The 20,074-nt window shown below is 39.0% G+C and overlaps 1 protein-coding gene across 5 annotated transcripts in view; it reads left to right on the forward strand.

Annotated features, from left to right (window-relative positions):
• Positions 1-20,074, forward strand: part of ptprdb (protein tyrosine phosphatase receptor type Db) — a 164,293-nt gene that overhangs the window by 10,453 nt on the left and 133,766 nt on the right. For all 5 annotated transcript variants that reach the window (XM_085459469.1, XM_085459465.1, XM_085459467.1 and 2 more), the window contains exon 2: positions 13,913-13,938. The gene's annotated coding sequence lies outside the window, so the exon portion shown is untranslated. The remainder of the gene's footprint in view (positions 1-13,912; positions 13,939-20,074) is intronic.

Raw genomic sequence — 20,074 nt, forward strand, 5'->3', positions numbered from 1 at the left:
GGGAGCATAGAATGAGATAGAATAAGAAAAATGTGAACAGAGTATAGAATAGAAGGAGAGGCTACACTATGTTTTTTTAAAAGAGTCTCTGAATATAGTTTGACAGATCAGCCCTGTGCTCAGATGTAACTGAACGCAGTTTTCCCTTACTTTCCCTCCTTTTCTCACTTTCTCACATTAACACATCGCAGACACCGGAATTCATTCTGTCAGTTTCAGGTGAAACATGTATTTGCATGCTGACCAGAAACCAGTTTGTGTTCTTTGATAAGCATAAAGATTTCCCCATGTCTCATTTTTATTTAAAACCAACTCTCTCAACAGTCAAGCCCCGAGGGCCTTGTGAGGGGCAAAAGTTGAGGCTAAATGGTCACTGTGAATGTTTTTCACCCACTAATAGACTAGTTACACACTATACTGACCCCAAAGAGGAAACACGGATACATCATTAAAGATCTGGCTGAGTGCCATAGTGAAAAACAGAACATATATTCACAGATACATTTTATTTTAAACATACAGTAATTATTTTTCAGATATATAAATATATTACAAGTGTGCCATGAAAAAAATTCTCATATAGTGCAACTTATCCTGCAAATCCAAAAATAACTACATCATAACAGCACAACGGGCTGCGAGGAATGGGCGAGCGGCTACAGGTACTAGTGAGAAAATGAGATGCAAACAAGGAAGTCACCACTGACGCCTGATTATACAACAAGGCAGGCAATTTATCCTGTTTTGAGGACAGATTTGACATCTCTGCAAAGGTAAAACATCAGAAGATATTTGCTCCTTCTGGATGTTTGTAGAGATAAGCAGTAGGATTATTATACAGCTATTAGCTCAGTGCAACAGATTTGCAGATCATACATCACTCTATAGAACTGAGTCTTCAGTACATTGGAAACACGTGATTATTTGTGCACCAGTGCTAATAGTTGTGTTTTCAGGTGACTTAATCTGCGATCACACCTGGACGCATTTATTGTAAAGTGTGTTCACTGACTTGGAGTGATGTTTGCACTATTTAGACCTGTTACACTCTGCTTACACTGAGAACTATTTTCCAAAGAGTAATAGTAGTAATTCACCTATTATGGAATTACTTGATTTACTAAAAAAAATGCATACCAAGTGTTCAGATCTCGTCTGTATATAAAGAACCAGACAGGATTGAGTTATACAATATTATATAATTATCCATATTTCTAGCTTGGATAATATAGTTATCTAATGGTCCTTGGAGCTCAAGGACTTTTTCTCTTCTGTGATGTCATCTCAAGAGTGGAGCTGCATTAGCCCAGCACTGCTTTCTTAAAAGTGGTTGAAAGCACAATTCCTTAAGATTATGACCTGCTTGCTTTTTTATTCCTTTTCCAAAATAATAAAGTGTCCAGTGCTGTTTGCCTGCTTGTCAGCAGAATAAGAATAAACTACACAGCCAAATTTCAAAAATCTTGGTGAAAAGGTGGAACTCAGGCACTGAAGTACTCATTAACTTTTGGTACACCTCCAAATCCTTTATGTGAACATTAGGAAGCAGGACAGTGTCCTTGGATCACTCTCTGTGTGCCGTTGTTGTTACTTTAATTCCTGTGCAGAGGCACTGGTACGACTGATACCATTTGTCTGTTAGCAAGATGATTCAAAAACTATCACTCTGATGAAAATGGTTTAGAGACGTGGAGGATAGGCAAAAAAGGAAACCTGTTACATTTTCGCGTAGATCCAGATCACTTTCTTTAAAACTGTGGAATAATAGTTAGAGAGACACTTACTTTCTGCTTAGTTTCAATCACATATGTTATATTTGACTCCACTTATAAACACGTTACCTAAAAAAACTTCAACCCAAGCTTGGCATCCACATACGAGGAGGTTTAATCCAGCACCAATTTGAATAACTGAACAAATAGCATTACTTGTTAAGCAGTAATTTTAGGTTTCTTTTTAACATCTTAAAACTCATTTTAACATTTAAAACCATTAACAGCATGCACGTATTTCACAGTCAGAAGTCTAAAATACCTTTTTTTTGCATTTTTTTCAGAGACAGCAAAACAATAACAGTCATGAAGCCACATTTAAACAGACAGATGTTTGACACACATTCATCACAAATGTGTGCATGCATGAATGACCACCATCGTGTGCTTTGAAGAAAACTAGAAAACCAAAGAAAGGACATGCACTGCGATAGAGAGAAAACAGAAACAGAAATCCTCTGAGGCACCCATCTGTCATAGAAAAAGAGGAGAGGCAAGCTGAGAGACAGGCAGTGACTGCGAATGGTGGTGGTGGTAGGGCAGGAAGGGGGGGTTCACAAACTGAAAAACAGCATGTGAGTGTACAGACGTGGACTGTGAGACAGACAAAAAAAGAGAGACAAGGAGAAATGAAGAGATGGAGAGGAGACAGAGACAGGAAGAGGGAGTGAAAGACAGTCAGCCTGAGAGAGTGACAGAGTGCAGTCCTGAGAGGGAGAGTGTGTGGGTGAATGTGAGAGCAGCGCTAGCTAACTCGTCTGTCAATCTAAATCTGTGATTGACACCTCGGGGTCCAACATTCCCCACGTAGCCTGCTGGCTCTTCCTGTCAGGATGTAGGGCATGGGGTCACGCGCACACATGCGACATATAAAGGAAGGATCACATACTTACTGTGAGCTTTGTGATTGGCACACACACAAACACACACACACACACATCCGTAACTGAAATGTGATGTAAATGTGCATATGTATGACTGTGACACGCATGCACTTCCAGCATACACACACACACACATACCCTTGCAGGCGGAGGGCTGGCAGAGGTGAGGTCTCCTGCGAGGTTCGGTCTCGCTGACTGGGTCTTAACTCTTGACACATGACCTCTGACCTTTACACCGTCAGCAACGCAGCTTTTCTCCAGATCTCTCTCTTTTCACCAGATTGTCTGTGTGCGTTTAGCCAGGCTCTATTTGTGTTTTTAGATTTAAGATCATTATACAGCCATTATGTTATTTATTATTCAGCTTCCTGCCCTTGTGTTTTCCTTCTGCCTTACTTTCTCTCACATTATCCTTCTCTCTCTCTCTTTCATGCCAGCAAACGACGAATCTATTAACATGCATGAAACTGTACTTTAACTACTTGCACCGTAGTACGAAGAAGATAACAAGGTGTCAAACTGGGTGAAATTGCTGTACATTTGAATATGATTCTGCATGTCCTTCCAAGTACACTCAGGGTGTTTTCTTTTTTGTCCTGTGTTTTTGTCCTTTCTTACAGCGTGAAAGTCAAATGGAAACTTTATTTTGTGCATGCATACAATTAATTGCATACATAAAAGATATTATCAAAACAAAAGACACATTTATGCATATTTAATGAGATGCACACGGCTATAGATTAAAAAAAACCCATAATCAAATTGAAAAAAGGTTCAAGGTCAAATTTGAATAAGAACTGAGAACTTAAAACCTAACGGTGGATAAGTTTTACCACGGACTCCGACCTTGCTGAAATTCAGTGACATAACTCTGCTGAAATGACATGACACGTTTTTAAAAAAAATCTGTCTGGCTGCATTGTCGATGGTGTGAAAACGACTGATTTCTCCAAGCGTCATTTGGTTCATGGGTAAAAATGAGACGAACCAAGTGTTATACGTTGAATTTTGTGTCTGTATAGCTTTTGTGTCCCTTTAGAAAATGTCACATGTAATTTACATGCACATACACACAAACAGTAATAAGAGGACGTGTCCATCTGGCAGTCTGTGTATGTGTGCGTTTAAGTTTGTGTGTATGAGTGTGCACCAGTAGGGGTTTGTGACTAATGGGGTCATTATTGATGCTGAGTCAAGATTACTGCTGATAGCAATGGTTGGATACCGACCTAACGAGTATATAAATACACACATAAATGCACACACACACACAGTTCCCTCCCTCTGCCTCTTGCTCACATACGAACACACACAAACTCACACCCACATTTTCATTTTTTCAGGTTCTCGGAGGTGCACTTATGCACATAAACCTTCCACCTCAGCTAATAAACTTACTCACCCAGACATCCCCCTCGCAACCTCTCGAGACCCCCTTTGTTCTTGAACACACATGCATACAAATATTCGCATGCTTACACATTTAGACATGCGCATCACGCTCTGCATAACCAGACAGGCAGCAAGTGTTTTGTGCTCTAATCAGTCACTTCATTATTTTTCCTAGTTTTCCAAGTGCAATATCCATACTCAGCCCCATTCTGTGCATACTCTAACATACAGTGTAGCCGAAAGAAAACTGTGTTTGTTACCAAACAGCTGCGTGTAATGTCCACTCTGTTAAGTGTGCCCCGGCAGATATGCTGTGACAGTTAACCGTGTGCAGGTAATGGGTGTAAGATTTGAGATGAAAAATTTAATCTCAGAGAATTGGAGCGGTGCAGGAAAAAAAACGAAAGAAAGAAAAAATCATTACTATGAAGAATGTGAACAAAATCAAATGAGAGCACTTGTTGTGTAGAGTTCAGCGGTGTGGTTAGAGGATATCTTTAAGTTTTATGGTTTGGTAACTGTTTGCAATATCATGCATGAAATATGAGATTGTGGATGCCCCCTTTGTATGTATATTCTTAAAGAAAAGGAAGTGAGATGTTGTGAAAAGACTCTGCTAAATGCTTGAGTATTGGTGTCAATCCAAGAGTGATAATCTTGACTCAAACCTCACCCTCAAATATACTGCTCAAAACATTAAGGGAACACTTACATCATACATTGGATTGTGAATGAAATATTCAACCTGAAAATCTTTACCGGCGTGCATTGTGTAACCTTTTGAGAACAAAATGATGTAAGAGTAGTCAGCGGAGTCGAGAGCAGAGTTCAAAATCCCACCAAAAATAAAGTTTCAATTGTACCCTTAATTTTTTTAGGAGCATATAAACATAAATGTTTGAGCACTTATAGGGTTCATTCACCTATTCCTCTATGCCTGAGCACGTTTAACCCAACTCACACTCCAGAAGAAACTAAGAAGTCAGTACTTGCCCAAGGATAATTCAATATGCAGACTAGAGGAGTCGGGGATTGAGCCACCGGCCTTCCAATTGGTAGACAACTCCCTCCATCTCCCAAGCCATGGCCACATGTGTGCCTCTCTCTGTGTGCTACGGCAATTTTCGTTGTTCCTGAAAGCCTCTGTTTCTAAATCAAGACTTTTATGAAGTTCTGCTGCCCTGAGCAGACCATTAACATTTCATATCACCCTGGCTCACTCCCTGTGTTTCTCCCATGGGCATGTGGCAGAAATTCCCTCTTTGTATAATCCCTACAGACTTTAAAAGCAGACCATGGTGACCACACTTTTATTATCGGACCTCAGCTGTGTTTTTTCCAGTTTTTTTTTTTAAAAAGATGACAATCAGTGTTAAGCATTGACCCCAAGCACAATCTTTTTTACACCGACTGCACTCCAGTAAATGCTCATTTTGCCAAACTGATTTGCATAATGCCTATGGAAAAAGAGGTGTGTTTTTTTTTTAATCAGCGTAGAACCGTAGGAAGAATTTCTTTCTCTTAAGTTTCATCACTTTGCCAGACTTTATAGTCTTTTTTTCTCTCACTATGTCCTCACTTTCTTAACATTCACCACTCACTTGTCAGTTCTGAAGCACAGCTTGCCTTAAGTATCGGGGTTCAGCATGTAAGCTCATCTCATTATCCCCGTTTGTGTATGTGTGTATGTGTTTGTGTGTGTGTGCGCGTGCACTTCATGTATGAGTGTATAACTGACTGTGAGAGTGTGAGTGAGTGATGGGTGTGTAAGCCTCCCTCTCTTGCGCTCTGTTTGAAATAAAGCGACAGATAATCGCAGGGCTCTGGTGAAGCGAGCTCATCTGAGCGCCAATCGATACGGGTGCCATAGCTTCAAAGCAACCCTTCAAAGAGGAGAGAAATAGCCATATGCTCTTCGTGTTGCTGTGTGTGTGTGTGTGTGTGTGTGTGTGTGTGTGTGTGTGTGTGTGTGTGTGTGTGTGTGTGTGTGTCAGAGAGCCAGAGCAAATGTGTGGGGAGAGAGAGAGTGAGATCGGGAGTGAGAGAACAAAAGGAGGAGATGAAATCAGGGAGTCTCCGTGTGTGCAGATGAAGCTGTTTTCATTTGGTAGCAAACATTATCATATCACAGTTGACATGCAAAGTGGTTGTGATGCAACTGATGTCACTATTTAAATTGGACAAAATCATTGTTTCGTTAGCTGGTAATCTCCTGATATTATGGCTCTGTCATCTTTTATTCAGCAAACCGGCAGCAGCTGTGGCCTTTGTTGAGGAAATGGGCTAGGAGGAGAGAGACACACTCTCTGTCTCTGTCTCACACACACACACACACACACACACACCGAGGCGAAGTTTAAAGACTGGATGTGAAGAAGTGAATAGACTATACACTGTACCGAGAGACAGTGGGAACTGAACGCTTGCAGGAAGGAAGAGTGTGAGGACGAGAGAATGACAGTGAGAAAGGGAGACGGAGGTGTGCAGAGATGTGTTCGTAAGTGAGACTAAAAGAGGGAAAGGGGGGAGAGAGAGATCCCCGAACCACGCTGTGTTTAGCAGTGCCATCTCACCTTCCAGAAAGTGAAAATGAGAATGTATTTTTGACTCGTCGGTGGAAAAAAAAAGTCTAGAAGTTTGTGTTTGGGAGTGAGTGTTGCAAAATATGTGTTTTCTGTGCACTCAGACATGTGTAATTCTATTAAGTGTGTGCGTTTGCGTGTGTGTGCAAGTTGAGAAAACAAGAGAATGTATGTGTATACAGCATGTGTGTGTGTCAGCATGTCTAATTAGCTGAGATATGCAGGTGTAAAACAGTAATTAATGGCACAACTGACTGACTTCATTATCTCCACATGAGCTTCTCATCCTGGCTCAACACACACACACGCGCGCGCGTGCATGCACAAATACAGAAACATTACAACATGCTTCTGAATGTACAGTAGTGTGAGAGAATGTGTGTTTTACTACAAAATAGCAGCGCAGTGTTGACTAGATGAAGTGGACACAATCATTGCACACGTCGCCGTTCGGACACTCAGACACTCATTTAGTTTGCAAATGGACTCATTACTAATGAATCACAAGCAGCTTTAGAGCAGGCTGAGCACACAGTAATGGTTTGGCCATCCTCCAGAATTTAGACACTACAGCGCACACATACACTCAGACACACACAAACACACACGCACGCTTGCATTGACAGAGATTGAGAGTGAGTGTCTAAAAGCGCCAATTACCTTCACATCCAATGTAAGAGAACAAGCTGGAAAGCTAATTATAAGTCCCCCACATGTAGATGGAAACCGTTCAAGCTCTCTCTAACACACACACAGACACACACACTTAGGCCCGTGATATGTGACCAGCAATAGCATTTTCTTGTTTTCGTCTGTGGTTGTTAGCTTGTTATGGGAAATATGTTTGTGACATTGGATCATTAGCATAAGTCATGATACAACCTCTGAGCCCAACTAGCTTTATTGAATCATCAATAAGACTGTATAATTTAGTGATTCCAGTTTTAGTCAGATTGATTTACACTTCAGTACCCTGCCAGGCTTGAATGGGATCAAATGAAATTAGATGCCTCAAAATGCACCATGTTGTCACTCAGTAAGTGGAATAAATATGTTTTTTATTTATCATTCAAGTACTATCAATCTTTTCTCATGGTCGTCTGCCAAGACATAAATATTGCTGATGGTCTCTCTCTCTCTTTGTGTCTCTACCCTCTCTGGTGAGTGAGTGATATGGCAGTGATTGGACAGAGTAATTGGTCCTAATGAACATGTCAACAGACTGTTTCTTTCTCTTTCCATTAAACACAACTGGATTAGATTTACTGTGCTTACTCTAACAGCTTAAAGACTCCATCAGTAGGCCACTTTCTGCACGCACACACACACACACGCACACGCACACACACACACACGCACACACACACACAGACACACAGACACACAGAATGGCTTAGCTCAGTAGATCAATGGCCCCTTGGTCAATGTCTCCTTAGGGAGGGTTATCTATCTGCTCCTCACTAATGAAACACTCTGATCGTGAGTGTGTATGTGTGGGTTTGAATGTCTGCATGCACTCATTGGTAAGATTGATTTTAAATTATATGGATATGGAGTCATGTAGCTTAGTCTTAGGTTAATTACAGAGTGCACCATCATGTATATGTGTGTATGTTGTCAATGTTCTTATGAATATTTAATTTAATTTAAGGAAAACAACATTAGTACGCGTACCAACGTAAAATTGCCTTTGATTTGCTAACTCTGTTTCACTGGTAAGCACTCAATATAAAACCGGGTTTTGAAAACTATAATATGCAAATATAAGAACTATTTCTTACGGTTTACATTCCAGCCACACTTCTTTTTTTGTTACTCTTCACTCAGTGGCCATGTTTTAAATATGTCATGCTGCTACCTGGTTAGACTCCCTTTTGCCTTCAGAACGTCCTTAATTCTCTGTGACAGAGATTCAGCAACGTGCTGGAAACAGTTGGCCCATGCTGACATGATAGCATCACACAGTTGCTGTTGATTTGTTGGCTGCACATCCATGATACAAGTCTCCTGCTGAATTGAGATCTGGTGTCTTTGGAGGCCATTTGAGTATGGTGAACTGTGTCCTATTCAAGAAGTGTACCCCGTTTTGATCGTTACTACCAGTAGAATAATGCACATAGTCATACATGGTCAGCAACAATGGCTGTTCATTTGGTACTAAAAGGCACAACGTGTGCAAAGAAAATATCCCTGACACGGTTACACCACTGCCATAACCCTGAATCTTTGGTACAGGGCTGGATGAATGCCTGCTTTCATGTTGTTGATGCCATTTTTTGACCCTAACATCTGAATTTTGCTACAGAAATCAGTCCAGGTAACATTTTTCCAGGTTTCTACTGCCCAATTTTGGTGAATTCATGTGAATTGTAGGCTCAACTTCTTACTCTTAGCTGACAGACCCCCAGTGTGGTCTTCTGATGCTTAGGTTATCTGCTTCAACGTTTGATGCAGAGATGATCTTCTGCATACTTTTGTTGTGGTTATTTGAATTAAGGTCTTCCTATGAGCTCAAAGCAGTCTGGCCATTCTCCTCTGACCTCTGGCATCTACAAGGCATTTTCACCCAAAGAACTCCTGCCCACTGGATATTTTCTGTTTTTCCTGCAAACCCCAGAGATGTTAGTGTGGGAAAATCCCAGTAGAAAAGCAGTTTCTGAAATATTCAGATCAGCTGGTCTCACAGCAACAGCCATGCCACGTTCAAAGCACCTACTGTAATAAAGTGACTGTATATATATATGTATATATATATATATATATATATATATATATATATATATATATATATATATATATATATTAGGGGTGCAACGATACACAAAATTCACGGTTCGGTTCGGTTCGATACTTTGGTGTCACAGTTCGATATTTTTTCGATACAAAAAATGTTCATGCCTTTTTTAATTTGTCATTCATTAAAATTATAAATATATATTTTAACTCAAAAGTACAGTTTTTAAATTTAATGTTGCTGAAACAAAAGTAATTAAAAAAACAAATATATCTCAGGGCTCTCAAAATTTCAAAATCCCTGGTAGCCCTTCGGGCAGGGACTCTTCAGTTTTTGGTAGCCCAAAATAAATGTAAGTAGCCCGAATAAAAAAGAGAGCAATTTTTTGATTGATGTTTTGTTTCCTGTTTTGTTTCCTTTACAATATTATACATTAAAGTATAATATTGTAAAGGAAACAAAACATTAATCAAAAAATTGTTGAAAAACAAATTACAACATTGTATAAAAATTACAATCATCAACTCAAATACTTGGTTCTAATTAAACAGAAATTTCTATGAACTTGTAAGAACTGTGTAGGACATGAATCAGTCTGTGTCAGAGCCTGAATTTGAAATTTCCGCTGAAGTCACGGGTAAGAGGCAAGTGGAACCAAGATCTAGGCCATTTGCTTCTTGAAGTTTGCAAAGACTGCTAAATTTTGCCAGTGGTAGTTCACTCTTTGCAACATAGTACGCTGTTCTAAACAGATTTTTTCAGGTTTATTTTTAGTATGTTATTTGCAATTGGTGTTTGTTCTGGGAAAGATATTGCAGACTGAGCAATAATGCATTTCTTGCATTTCTCATGGGTTCTAATGGGGGCCTTTCTTAAAATGACTGGTCCCAGTAACAAAGGCGCTTGTCGACTCAGAAATCGAGAGAAAACCAACAACACACCCGGCAGAACATTATGTTATTTACACGGGTGCACATAAGTGGTCCGCATGTGCACATTCGCTGTCAAAATAAAAGACGCGCACCAGATAAGAAGTTGCAACGCGCGTTTGCGTCCATATAAAAAGCACTGTTTTTGTCCGCTAGAGTGGGCACATTCCGCACCACATCTCTGTGTGTTCATCATTTGTTTGAAGCCAGCTCACCTCCTGCAACCACTTTTCCGAGAATACGTGCTTCTTTTGTGGTTCGGACTCCTTCTGACATTTCTTTGGAGGTAGAGGAACACCAAAGTAATTGCTTAAAGAAGCTTCTTCGACATCTTTAAGAGTTTTAAACAAATGTCTGTCCTCCTCCAGAAAATCTTATGTATGCAAACACGCGTTGCAACTTCATATCTTGTGCGCGTTTTTTTTTTTTTGACAGCGAATGCGCACCTGCGGACCACTTATGTGCAGCCCTGGTTATTTAGCTCATCATATTACAGCCACAGAAATTCTTTTGTCCATGAAACCATAAAGCTGCACTTTCTTTTTGCCTTATAGTCTGATTTGTCATAACTTTTCCGTTTTGTGGTAAGCTTTTCTTTGGCTGTCACTTCTTCACCCTGACCACTCTTATTTGGCTCAGCAGAACTAAAATATATATATCCTACTGCTTTTACACACACACACATAACGGTCAGCGATTCTCTGCGTGATCAACCTCTCATATGTTTAAGCTTGCTGCGGGAGATTTCACTTGTCATGTTTGCATAGTAAGCTAAGATTGATAAGACGATGTCAGAGGAATTGGTGTGCAAATTATCATCACTCACCAATCAGTACTGTCGCTCTCTATACACATTTCGCGCGATTGCAAAGTGAAAGCAAAAAACAAGCGCAAATTCAAACGCGATTTCAATATGTCACATATTGACAGTGGCTCACTGATGCCAATGACATAATTGCCCAGCTACATTTCCGAAAGAATGCAAAAGCATTGACATATATTTTTCCTTCCTACAATAGCCCGACGGGCAGGGCAGAGATAGCGATTTTGGTAGCCCGACTGGAAAAATCGCTAGCTCCGGGACGTCGGGCTAGCGATTTTGCGAGCCCTGTATCTGATTGAGGAATCACTCATCTTTGGAAAAGAGAGTTTATTACAGAGAAATGGCTCTTTCCAAAATAAAAGCTATACTATACGCTTCTTCTGGGCTATATTCTCAGTAGCATATTGTAGCGGGTCAGGGCTGTTCGGGGTTCTGTTTGTACAGCTATGTTTTGTTTATGTTGCCATAGTGACGGGTGACGCCCTCTCGCTGCGACGGTGTGTTCTTCCGGGGTCAGAGGGCGCCCTGTGTGTTGTTGTTGTTGTTGTTGCTGTGCGGTTGCCGCGCTGAGCAGTTAGCTAGCGGCAGTGTTCTTCTGCAGATGTCAATAAACGGCTGTGCTCCCTGGCTAGCTCACGGGAAGCAAGACCAAACGACACCTCCGTTTCCTCGTTGTCTGAGCTCGCCACATTGGTGTCAGAAGTGGGATGATGGTGGCAGCTCATGTTCTGACCCGAGTGACTTTTCCCTGCCAGTCGTGACCGGCCGGTGCGCCAAAAGAAGGCACCTGGACATTTGCAGGACTTTGTGTGGGGTAATGGGGTCGTCGGGGACGACTGACCCCTTAGGTGGGGGCTATGTAGCGGGTCAGGGCTGTTCGGGGTTCTGTTTGTACAGTTATGTTTTGTTTATGTTGCCATAGTGACGGGTGACACCTTCTCGCTGCGACGGTGTGTCCTTCCGGGGTCAGAGGGCGCTCTGTGTGTTGTTGTTACTGTGCGGTTGCCGTGCTGAGCAGTTAGCTAGCGGCAGTGTTCGTCTGCAGATGTCAATAAACAGGGGGGGGGGCTAGACGGCCAACACGTTAACGAGCTAACTGCGCTAACACACTAGTTCCCACCCATGTAATTGAGCATTGCGTGGCACATCCAACATACTGTTTTACTTTAGTCCATGACGCGCTTACCTTCAGGGTCATACGTCACATGAAAACCAAAATAATTCCAAACGCCAGATCTGAATGAGGGTGGGGGAGGTTCAATTTGCCATGTTGCAAGGAGAGCTTAACTTCTGTCTCGCTAGCTTGCCCTGCGCTCTTCCTTCTGACGATATTGTCTGTGTTGAACGCTCAGTGGATCTGCGCTCAACAGTGCAGCCTAGGCGGAGTAGTCGAACGCAGATTCACTGAGCGCTCAACACAGACAGCATCGTCAGAAGGAAAGTTGATAAAATAAATTACAAATTTTGTATTGTTCGATACATATGCGTACCGAACCGAAAGCACTGTATCGAACGGTTCAATATCGATACGAGTATCGTTGCACCCCTAATATATATATATATATATATATATATATATATATATATATATATATACTCTTTTGTACAGTTGGGCTAACGATTCATTACACAACTTCTCTTCATATTAAGTGAGTAAAATGAAACCTGGGTTCTATTTTAGTAATCTATTTTAATGTTGCGAACTCAGCTAGAAGGCACAGACATGATTTTTAAAGTTTGGTCAACCTTTATAATGTCTATGTCAGCATTTCTTACTTTAGCATCTGCTTGTTACAGTTTTTTAATTAGGAAGCAGTTTTCTTGGTCAGTCTTTGTTTATTTTGTTTTTTTTTCTTCTTTTTTTTTAGGCATGTCAGTGTGTTTTAGCAGTGTGAATGTGTGTGCTATCTCTCTCCAAAGCTTCATGAATTGCAGCCAGGAGAATGTGACAGTGTGAAGTAGAGAAAGTCAGTAGTTGGCAACGGATAAGAGAGAAGAACAATACCTAGCAAAGTAGTATTTTCTGCTTTAAACTCAGGTTTGAAGAATACATACTGTACAGAGATTTTTTTTTATTTATAATGCCTTACAATTTTTTTCTTTGTTTAAATTCTGTTTACATTTGAGCAGCCCCATCAAAACTAAACTTAAGAGCAGCTTCTTTTATTTTCTATTTTTTGAAGAAAACAACTGTCAAGTGACATTCGGAGCAGGAGAAATGGTTTCACTTTGTTTCCTCTTGTAAATCTTCTCCATATTCTTAGTCAAACCTGTCAAAGCACACCTGCTCGACATTTAAAACTTTAAATAAAATCACAGTCATTTTATCGTTTTTTTAATTTCATGTAATCTATCAGTGTAAAACACTGATTAAGTGATGTCATTAAAAATACTCAAAACTGAACTCAAGAGGTAATTGTGCTTTTGATAACTACGTCCAAATCAATTTTACTGGACTTCTTGAAAATTGTTGAAATGACTCTTTACATCCTCACAAAGAATTATTTTTCAAAATGCATGCAGGCCAGTCAACTATAAATGCTCAGTACTGTATGTGTTGCCGAAGGCAAGGGAATGAAATTGCAGAGAAATGCACAACAGCACTGCTTGTGAAATTAAATCACTCCTTCAAAAAATGTCTCTAGTTTTATCTCAGATATTTTCCTGTAAAGTGGAAAGTTGTTGCACCCTATGGTAATCTAATTTCAGTCTCTCTTTTTTTCCCCCTCTCGTCTCCCCTCTTGTCCCTCCCTCTCTCCTTCTGCCTCTCCCCTGTTTCGCTCCTTTTCTTTGCAGTTTGAAGTGCTGAAGTGCTTCTTAAGGTAAGAGTGTCTCATTTCATGTTTTCCTTTTCTTGTTCAGTACTTTTCTTCATCTGATTTTCTACCCATAAAACACAGCATGCCATCAGCACTTGGCACAGTGTGTGTTTCACGGAACAGTCTGCGTCCTCAAAATTTATTTGGCTCAGTATTCTGCTCACTGAAACACAATGAAATTGTGTTAAGATAACAAAGAGACACTCTGGGTAGCACTCCCACTGCACTCAGCTGGTATAGCCATGGTCTGAAATGTACAGAGCAGAATCAGCAGCCAGTATTACACTTTGCATTGGGATTTTATAGCACGTGTGATATATTTTCATCCTTGTATTAGGCAATAAATATTTTTAAATCAACATATAAGGAGAAGCTGTTTGGCAATTCCGTACACAAACTATAATAAAACACAGTAAGTCCTCTTCTGTGGCATCTTACGACTGAATCTGAACCCGTCTGCATATCAACAAGAGCAAAAAAAATAAAAATACCTTACAGTTTTTAAAAAGCAATGCCAATATTGTTGTTTATTTGTAGACTACAGGTTTCAGCTTTAGTAAATCTCAAACGTATTACTTTCAGGCTGCAATGTTCTGTAATAATATCAGCAGACTCACAATACTTTCAAAAGAAAATTAAATGTGCTTCAATGCCATACAGCTGGGTTTGACCTTGTGTTTGGGCATAAAAGATGTCTCTGTAATATCTGCAATGTCACTGTTATGTGGAAATCTGGTAAGAGGACACCAAGCACAGGCACTCAGGCAGCATGAATAGGAAAAGTAACTTTAATAAACTAACTAGCAAAAGCAACAAAAGCTGTAAAGTCCAGACAACGCTGATAAAAAAGGCAAATGACAAAGTAATCAGAAGACTAGAGATGCAACGCTCAACTGGGATGCAACTGGAATCAGACAGTTTCCAGTGTTCTTGGCCTGGAAGGTCACATTACATTACCTTTTCATGTATGCACAACACGGGAACAGCAGCGCCACAGCTACATGCTAACATGTTGTTAGAGTAGAAGCCCCTCACTTTGAGTGGAGACCAGTGTTGGTCAAGTTACTTGAAAAAAGTAATCAGTAACTAATTACTGATTACTTCCCCCAAAAAGTAATCCCGTTACTTTACTGATTACTTATTTTCAAAAGTAATTAATTACTTAGTTACTTAGTTACTTTTTAAAAACACGATTTACAACCTGAATAGGTGATAAAGCGATAGATCTTTCTACTTTTACTGCATAATAAGATAAGATAAGATAACTCTTTATTGTCATTGCACAGTCATACATAGTACAGTAGTACAATGAAATTGGAATCCATCATACAAAATGTAATCAAATGGAAAAGTCTCTTTTTTTAAACTTGTTTTATCAGTTTTAATCTTTTAACTTTATGCATCAAGCAAAAATTTAATTATATGCAACATTCTCTGACTTGAATAAATTAGTTTAACATTTAAAGCTATTTTCTGCACATTCCAGCACATAAAATAAAATATTTTTGTGTTTACACTCACTCTTTCAAATAGATGCAAGTAAAACACAGCTGAAAATAAATAAAGTCAAACACTCAGCGGTGCTGTTGCTCTATTTTCACCTGTAAAGCAGGACTGCGGTAGGCGGAGGTTTACCCTGGTGCAGGTGTGCCGCGGTCAGTTGAAGAATCCGCAACTTTCTCTGTGAGTTTCCCATTACGTCATGGCACACTCGGTGCTTGCTTGGAAGTTTAGGGTTTTTTTTCGCTGTAAAAAGAAGTTTTCTTCCCACGCACAATGGACGCTAATGTTTTTGTCACTTTTTATGGAATCAAACTCAAAGTAAGGTCAGTACTTCCACGCTTTAAACGCTGCACGCTCATACTCTCTCCCACAATCGATATGTGATCCATTGTTGATCTGCAGACAGCTGTTGTCACTAACGGCGCACTCGCTTACGTCACTGTCGTGAGACATTCTCGCAAAAAATCACGGTTTTAGTAACGCAGTAACGCAGCGTTCCTACGGGAAAGTAACGGTAATCTAATTACCGTTTTTGCAATAGTAATCCCTTACTTTACTCGTTACTTGAAAAAAGTAATCAGATTACAGTAACGCGTTACTGCCCATCTCTGGTGGAGACAGTATGGAATGTTTGCCAAATAAACCATTGGGGGACTACCATGAAAATGTTTGTAATAACAAACTTAATAAGACACTGAAATGACTATCATCCAGCTGAATATGTATATTTTAAAGATGCTAACAAAGGCAAAGTTGCTAAAGCTAAAGCTACCCAGAGCTCAGCCAGCAGCCTCAGTCTGAACAGTGAAAGGATGAAAGCAGAGATGATGGAACAGGTGAAAAAGACAAAATGGTTAATATTCTGTTATCTTTTGAACCTATAAGATAAGGTAAGATAAGATAAGATAACCTTTATTAGTCCCACACGTGGGAAATTTGTTTTGTCACAGCAGGAAGTGGACAGTGCAAAAGTTATGAGGCAAAAATTAGAATACAATAAGAATAAATACAGTACACAACTGTACAGAATAGAATAAAATAAAATACTATATACAGTAGAATAAAATAAAATAAATATACAATAAGATAAAAATAGAATACAAATACAAATACTATATACAACTGAGTAAAAATACAACGATGACAGAAAGGATTATTGCACTTATTATTGCACTATAACCATACTCATAACTCTAACTCATAACCATACCGAAAAATGATGCAAGTAAATGATGCTCCTGTTTGGTAGGATAAAATACAGGTAAAGATGATTGTACAACAACTCCAATATTTCTACCCCTGTTCTAAGAGCAGAAAACTTATTTTTCAGCTGTTTAAGTGAGAGAAGATCTAATGACTCACTAAAGTTCAGGGTAAAAGTTTAGTTATTTCTCCTTTTTTCACTCTGTTGAACAACATGGTAAAAATAGGTAATAATAGGTTAACTAAAATAAAGTCACGATGCATCAGTGCAGAGTTCTGTACAGAGTGCACATGTACATTCATATTCAGCTAAAGTAAGCAGCGTGTGTTGGGTAAACTACAGTTCACAGGTATTCTTTCTCTGTGATAAAGCAGAAATCATTTTTGGAAAGTTATTCATAGTTACAGAAAATGGACAAAGCAGCGTTTTACCAAAAAAAAAAACATTATTTGAAAGATGTTGAAAGAATTTTTAGATTTAACAGTGAAAGGAGCAAAAGGTTGTTAAAGGTTTAATCTTTGATTTTGAATGCTTAACACTGGAACGTGTCAGTAACAGTGGAATAAAATACTAATAATCATGGCAGGCTATGTCACATCTACTTCAGAAGGACAAGCTGAGAGGGATGCCGGTCCAACAAAGAATTTAAGAAGGTTTTTTTACCAAAGGTGCAATGTTAACCTTTGGTACAAACCTCAATTATTTGTGTGTGTGTGTGTGTGTGTGTGTGTGTGTGTGTGTGTGTGTGTGTGTGTGTGTGTGTGTGTGTGTGTGCTTGCGTTTTATTGTTACCCGAGGTAGTGTGAAAAAGCATGTGTGTGTGTGTGCATGTGCGCTTGGGAGGGCATATGCCTACATCTTAGTCTCTGTGTCTTCCTTGTGTTTGTGTCTGGTTCAGTGTTTTGAGTGGGCTCTGCTGGGACTTTGTGTGGAGCCTCATTAGTGGCTAAGGTTTGGCTGGCGTGCTGCTACTGAAGATACTCGGGGCACAAAGTCATATGTTACTCTACTGCTGGCCCATCTGCCACATTGGCCCTCACTTGATACTCTTGAGGTTTGTTTAATTTTTTTGTGCACGTAAATCTTTGTAAGCAAAAATTCACCAGGCACTGTACTTAAGTACAGTTATGAGGTATTGGTGCTTTACATGTATTTAAAAAAAAATACAGTCCAAAAGGAAAAAGTGCTCCTTACGCAATATTAAATGTAAAAAATGTAATAAAATATGATTATTATGGAACAAATGTTTTGAACATTTGATACTGGGTTTCCTAAAACAAAACTGGAACAACAATGTACCCCTCTGCTATGTCAGCCCTTCTAGTTTAAAAAGTAAGATAATAAAAATCTGTGTTAATAATTCATTGTCCTGCTAGGAAGCATATTATAACACTGCTGTATTTCTTAAATCAGTGTTTGTTTTCGGTATTTTCAGTAACCTAGCACCTTTAAAATTAAACTATTAACTATTATATGCCATACATGCACTGAAGTGTAAATAATTATGATAGGATTACTTTGATGATAGACTAATAGACATCATGCAAATGATTTTTTCTTTTAAGTGTAGACATAATTATATAGATATTTGTTTGCATTTTTCATAAAGGTGTTTTTTTTACAGTATTTCTATTTAACATTGCTTTTATGTTCAAAATCAACGGCTTTGGGTCAGCTGAATACCCTGTCCTCCCTAATCAATAGGAAAGGTATTGCACTATATTCATAAGGATGACCCACAGTAAAATCGGGCCTAGTAAGCATCAACCATTTACCAAGACAAGAGAAAAGGAGGAGCTTAGCTAGACCATCAACATCAAGCTAAAGGAGAGAGTAGACTAAAGTTAGTGACATTCAATAATGGCATGTTGAGTGAAAAGAGAAGTGCTCAGTGTATCATGGGAAGTCCCCCCCCCCAGCCTGAGCCCACAGCAGCATAACTAAGGTTTATGCTAAGGTCATCTGATCCAAAAAGGAACATTTTTACCTATTCTTAAAAACAAAGGGTATTTGTGTCCTGAACCCAAAATGGGAGCTGGTTTCACAGGTGAGGAGCCTCTCATTCTACATGAGGAAACTCTAGGAACCATGAGTAAGCTTGCAGTTTGAAAATGACATGGTCTGCAGGGAACCTATGAAAATAAGTTAATATGAGTCAAATATAATCTCTCTTTCTGGATAGTACACTCGCTGCAGTATTTTGGATTAACTCAAGTTTTTTTCATCTTAGAAAAACCTCATAATAAGGAATTACAATAGTCCAGCCTAGAAGTAACAAATCCATGGAATAGTTTTCAGTATTATGCTGAAACAGGATTTTGACTTTTCTGTGAAATAGAGAAGGTTTGGTCTTTGGTCACTAGCAAATTACAGTAGTTACATAATTTGTGGAAGATGGTGACTTGTCTCCAAGCACTCACCAGCTAGAATCATTGTTAATGATGTAAATTGTGTTGTTTAAAATATATTTAAAGGGTTAAATGATCTGTAATACTAATGGAAAACCATTATTTAGTTTTTCTCAGTTGATCAGAACTGATACTGAATGGAAACAATTTGTCTATTGAGACAAAAGGTTACACTGCACGATAAGGGAAGTTGAATCATAATGAATTTATCCATGACTTCATGCATTAAAGAAATAATTAAAGGTGAAGTAGACAACATGTTTTGCCTCATTGGCTATAAAAAATATCTATGTTAACCTTTCAGTATATTAGAATTTAAGTGGTCCTTGAGAGAATGAGACTCCTGGCAGTTAATGAGGTTTTCATGAAATAATGAATGGCTTTTCATACATTAAGGCATTTTTGAATTTGTGATCGTTCATGTACCTACACACAACACCTGTTAAATATTCTATTTACAGCTTTTGTTTTTTTTTAAGGAAAAAAAATCTCTGAGGGCTACAATCAATTTGATCCAAATGAGTCTTTGCCTTTGTGTTAAATGATACAACCAATAAAAAAATTAATTTACAGTGACGTTGGGTAGGCGATCCAGATACTGTATTTGAGCCAAATCAATGATTTTGGAAGGTCACAGTCCTGGGTCAAAACCAGTGCTTAGACCTTAACCTCTAAGTTTTATGTGTCATGCCTAACCAACGCTTTTGAAGTGTGTTTTTGTCTCTTTCCTCCTTCCTCATTTATTTTCTCCATATTTCTCGATTTGTATCTCTGCTGTCATATCAAGTTTTCGCCTGTTTTTTTTTTCTCTGTCATCAGTAATTCATCGCTTCATAATCTCATTTGTGTTTTTATTCTTCAGACAGAAACTTGTACCCAGCAATATTCAACTGTAAAATCATCATATTAATGTAGAATTTATGGAGGCATAATGTTTTTTCTAGCACACTGAAATCATTTACAATTAGCATTAAATATAAAATAGACTACATCTAAGAACCTGACAGTTATGCGTATATACAGT

This window comes from Copadichromis virginalis, linkage group LG6 (genome assembly GCF_057382275.1).
Source record: "Copadichromis virginalis isolate Kocher_CV1m ecotype Utaka linkage group LG6, C_Virginalis_male_GT1.1, whole genome shotgun sequence".
Classification (NCBI taxonomy): domain Eukaryota; kingdom Metazoa; phylum Chordata; class Actinopteri; order Cichliformes; family Cichlidae; genus Copadichromis; species Copadichromis virginalis.